This window comes from Haematobia irritans, chromosome 3, assembly GCF_050003625.1.
Source record: "Haematobia irritans isolate KBUSLIRL chromosome 3, ASM5000362v1, whole genome shotgun sequence".
NCBI classification, from domain to species: Eukaryota; Metazoa; Arthropoda; class Insecta; order Diptera; family Muscidae; genus Haematobia; species Haematobia irritans.
The window spans coordinates 100,643,193-100,648,487 of NC_134399.1; positions in this window are offsets into that span (position 1 = coordinate 100,643,193).

The following is a 5,295-nucleotide window of genomic DNA, read 5'->3' on the forward strand; positions in this document are numbered from 1 at the left end:
TTTTCGCTCTAGGACGCATATTTAAGGAGATAAGGGCAAAATAAGTTTTTCATATAAAAATTTCAATTTTTTTTAGGTTTTGGGTGGATTTTTCAATTGTTTGAGGGTGGTCACGAATTAAAGTCCTTTTCGCTCTAGGACGCATATTTAAGGAGATATGGGCAAAAAAAGTTTTTCATATAAAAACTTCAATTTTTTTAGGTTTTCGGTGGATTTTTCAATTTTTTGGGGTTGTCACGAATTAAAGTCCTTTTCGCTCTAGGACGCTTAGTTTAGGAGATATGGGCAAAAGAAGTTTTTCATATAAAAATTTCAATTTTTTTAGGTTTTGGGTGGATTTTTCAATTTTTTGGGGGTGGTCACGAATTAAAGTCCTTTTCGCTCTAGGACGCATATTTAAGGAGATATGGGCAAAAGAAGTTTTTCATTTAAAATTTCAATTTTTTTAGGTTTTGGGTGGATTTTTCAATTTTTTGGGGGTGGTCACGAATTAAAGTCCTTTTCGCTCTAGGACGCTTAGTTTAGGAGATATGGGCAAAAGAAGTTTTTCATATAAAAATTTCAATTTTTTTAGGTTTTGGGTGGATTTTTCAACTTTTTGGGGGTGGTCACGAATTAAAGTCCTTTTCGCTCTAGGACGCATATTTAAGGAGATATGGGCAAAGGAAGTTTTTCGTATAAAAATTTCAATTTTTTTTAGGTTTTGGGTGGATTTTTTAATTGTTTGAGGGTGGTCACGAATTAAAGTCCTTTTCGCTCTAGGACGCATATTTAAGGAGATATGGGCAAAAGAAGGTTTTCGTCTAAAAATTTCAATTTTTTTAGGTTTTGGGTGGATTTTTCAATTTTTTGGGGGTGGTCACGAATTAAAGTCCTTTTCGCTCTAGGACGCATATTTAAGGAGATATGGGCAAAAGAAGTTTTCCATATAAAAATTTCAATTTTTTTAGGTTTTGGGTGGATTTTTCAATTTTTTGGGGGTGGTCACGAATTAAAGTCCTTTTCGCTCTAGGACGCATATTTAAGGAGATATGGGCAAAAGAAGTTTTTCATATAAAAACTTCAATTTTTTTAGGTTTTGGGTGGATTTTTCAATTTTTTGGGGTGGTCACGAATTAAAGTCCTTTTCGCTCTAGGACGCTTAGTTTAGGAGATATGGGCAAAAGAAGTTTTTCATATAAAAATTTCAATTTTTTTAGGTTTTGGGTGGATTTTTCAATTTTTTGGGGGTGGTCACGAATTAAAGTCCTTTTCGCTCTAGGACGCATATTTAAGGAGATATGGGCAAAAGAAGTTTTCCATATAAAAATTTCAATTTTTTTTAGGTTTTGGGTGGATTTTTCAATTGTTTGAGGGTGGTCACGAATTAAAGTCCTTTTCGCTCTAGGACGCATATTTAAGGAGATATGGGCAAAAGAAGTTTTTCATATAAAAACTTCAATTTTTTTAGGTTTTGGGTGGATTTTTCAATTTTTTGGGGTGGTCACGAATTATAGTCCTTTTCGCTCTAGGACGCATATTTAAGGAGATATGGGCAAAAGAAGTTTTTCATATAAAAACTTCAATTTTTTTAGGTTTTGGGTGGATTTTTCAATTTTTTGGGGTGGTCACGAATTAAAGTCCTTTTCGCTCTAGGACGCTTAGTTTAGGAGATATGGGCAAAAGAAGTTTTTCATATAAAAATTTCAATTTTTTTAGGTTTTGGGTGGATTTTTCAATTTTTTGGGGGTGGTCACGAATTAAAGTCCTTTTCGCTCTAGGACGCATATTTAAGGAGATATGGGCAAAAGAAGTTTTTCATTTAAAATTTCAATTTTTTTAGGTTTTGGGTGGATTTTTCAATTTTTTGGGGGTGGTCACGAATTAAAGTCCTTTTCGCTCTAGGACGCTTAGTTTAGGAGATATGGGCAAAAGAAGTTTTTCATATAAAAATTTCAATTTTTTTAGGTTTTGGGTGGATTTTTCAATTTTTTGGGGGTGGTCACGAATTAAAGTCCTTTTCGCTCTAGGACGCATATTTAAGGAGATATGGGCAAAAGAAGTTTTTCATATAAAAATTTCAACTTTTTTTAGGTTTTGGGTGGATTTTTCAATTGTTTGAGGGCGGTCACGAATTAAAGTCCTTTTCGCTCTAGGACGCATATTTAAGGAGATATGGGCAAAAGAAGTTTTTCATATAAAAATTTCAATTTTTTTAGGTTTTGGGTGGATTTTTCAACTTTTTGGGGGTGGTCACGAATTAAAGTCCTTTTCGCTCTAGGACGCATATTTAAGGAGATAGGGGCAAAGGAAGTTTTTCGTATAAAAACTTCATTTTTTTTAGGTTTTGGGTGGATTTTTTAATTGTTTGAGGGTGGTCACGAATTAAAGTCCTTTTCGCTCTAGGACGCATATTTAAGGAGATATGGGCAAAAGAAGGTTTTCGTCTAAAAATTTCAATTTTTTTAGGTTTTGGGTGGATTTTTCAATTTTTTGGGGGTGGTCACGAATTAAAGTCCTTTTCGCTCTAGGACGCATATTTAAGGAGATATGGGCAAAAGAAGTTTTCCATATAAAAATTTCAATTTTTTTAGGTTTTGGGTGGATTTTTCAATTTTTTGGGGGTGGTCACGAATTAAAGTCCTTTTCGCTCTAGGACGCATATTTAAGGAGATATGGGCAAAAGAAGTTTTTCATATAAAAACTTCAATTTTTTTAGGTTTTGGGTGGATTTTTCAATTTTTTGGGGTGGTCACGAATTATAGTCCTTTTTGGCTCTAGGACGCTTAGTTTAGGAGATATGGGCAAAAGAAGTTTTTCATATAAAAATTTCAATTTTTTTAGGTTTTGGGTGGATTTTTCAATTTTTTGGGGGTGGTCACGAATTAAAGTCCTTTTCGCTCTAGGACGCATATTTAAGGAGATATGGGCAAAAGAAGTTTTTCATATAAAAATTTCAATTTTTTTAGGTTTTGGGTGGATTTTTCAATTTTTTGGGGTGGTCACGAATTAAAGTCCTTTTCGCTCTAGGACGCATATTTAAGAAGATATGGGCAAAAGAAGTTTTTCATATAAAAAATTCAATTTTTTTAGGTTTTGGGTGGATTTTTCAATTTTTTGGGGTGGTCACGAATTAAAGTCCTTTTCGCTCTAGGACGCATATTTAAGGAGATATGGGCAAAAGAAGTTTTTCATATAAAAACTTCAATTTTTTTAGGTTTTGGGTGGATTTTTCAATTTTTTGGGGTGGTCACGAATTATAGTCCTTTTCGCTCTAGGACGCTTAGTTTAGGAGATATGGGCAAAAGAAGTTTTTCATATAAAAATTTCAATTTTTTTAGGTTTTGGGTGGATTTTTCAATTTTTTGGGGGTGGTCACGAATTAAAGTCCTTTTCGCTCTAGGACGCATATTTAAGGAGATATGGGCAAAAGAAGGTTTTCGTATAAAAATTTCAATTTTTTTAGGTTTTGGGTGGATTTTTCAATTTTTTGGGGGTGGTCACGAATTAAAGTCCTTTTCGCTCTAGGACGCATATTTAAGGAGATATGGGCGAAAGAAGTTTTTCATATAAAAATTTCAATTTTTTTTTTAGGTTTTGGGCGGATTTTTCAATTTTTTGGGGGTGGTCACGAATTAAAGTCCTTTTCGCTCTAGGACGCATATTTAAGGAGATATGGGCAAAATAAGTTTTTCATATAAAAACTTCAATTTTTTTAGGTTTTGGGTGGATTTTTCAATTTTTTGGGGTGGTCACGAATTATAGTCCTTTTCGCTCTAGGACGCATATTTAAGGAGATATGGGCAAAAGAAATTTTTCATATAAAAAATTTCAATTTTTTTAGGTTTTGGGTGGACTTTTCAATTTTTTGTGGGTGGTCACGAATTAAAGTCCTTTTCGCTCTTGGACGCATATTTAAGGAGATATGGGCAAAAGAAGGTTTTCGTATAAAAATTTCAATTTTTTTAGGTTTTGGGTGGATTTTTCAATTTTTTGGGGGTGGTCACGAATTAAAGTTCTTTTTGCTCTAGGACGCATATTTAAGGAGATATGGGCGAAAGAAGTTTTCCATATAAAAATTTCAATTTTTTTTTTAGGTTTTGGGCGGATTTTTCAATTTTTTGGGGGTGGTCACGAATTAAAGTCCTTTTCGCTCTAGGACGCATATTTAAGGAGATATGGGCAAAAGAAGTTTTCCATATAAAAATTTCAATTTTTTTAGGTTTTGGGTGGATTTTTCAATTTTTTGGGGGTGGTCACGAATTAAAGTCCTTTTCGCTCTAGGACGCATATTTAAGGAGATATGGGCAAAAGAAGTTTTTCATATAAAAACTTCAATTTTTTTAGGTTTTGGGTGGATTTTTCAATTTTTTGGGGTGGTCACGAATTATAGTCCTTTTTGGCTCTAGGACGCTTAGTTTAGGAGATATGGGCAAAAGAAGTTTTTCATATAAAAAATTCAATTTTTTTAGGTTTTGGGTGGATTTTTCAATTTTTTGGGGGTGGTCACGAATTAAAGTCCTTTTCGCTCTAGGACGCATATTTAAGGAGATATGGGCAAAAGAAGTTTTTCATATAAAAATTTCAATTTTTTTTAGGTTTTGGGTGCATTTTTCAATTGTTTGAGGGCGGTCACGAATTAAAGTCCTTTTCGCTCTAGGACGCATATTTAAGGAGATATGGGCAAAAGAAGTTTTTCATATAAAAATTTAAATTTTTTTAGGTTTTGGGTGGATTTTTCAACTTTTTGGGGGTGGTCACGAATTAAAGTCCTTTTCGCTCTAGGACGCATATTTAAGGAGATATGGGCAAAGGAAGTTTTTCGTATAAAAATTTCAATTTTTTTTAGGTTTTGGGTGGATTTTTTAATTGTTTGAGGGTGGTCACGAATTAAAGTCCTTTTCGCTCTAGGACGCATATTTAAGGAGATATGGGCAAAAGAAGGTTTTCGTCTAAAAATTTCAATTTTTTTAGGTTTTGGGTGGATTTTTCAATTTTTTGGGGGTGGTCACGAATTAAAGTCCTTTTCGCTCTAGGACGCATATTTAAGGAGATATGGGCAAAAGAAGTTTTCCATATAAAAATTTCAATTTTTTTAGGTTTTGGGTGGATTTTTCAATTTTTTGGGGGTGGTCACGAATTAAAGTCCTTTTCGCTCTAGGACGCATATTTAAGGAGATATGGGCAAAAGAAGTTTTTCATATAAAAACTTCAATTTTTTTAGGTTTTGGGTGGATTTTTCAATTTTTTGGGGTGGTCACGAATTATAGTCCTTTTTGGCTCTAGGACGCTTAGTTTAGGAGATATGGGCAAAAG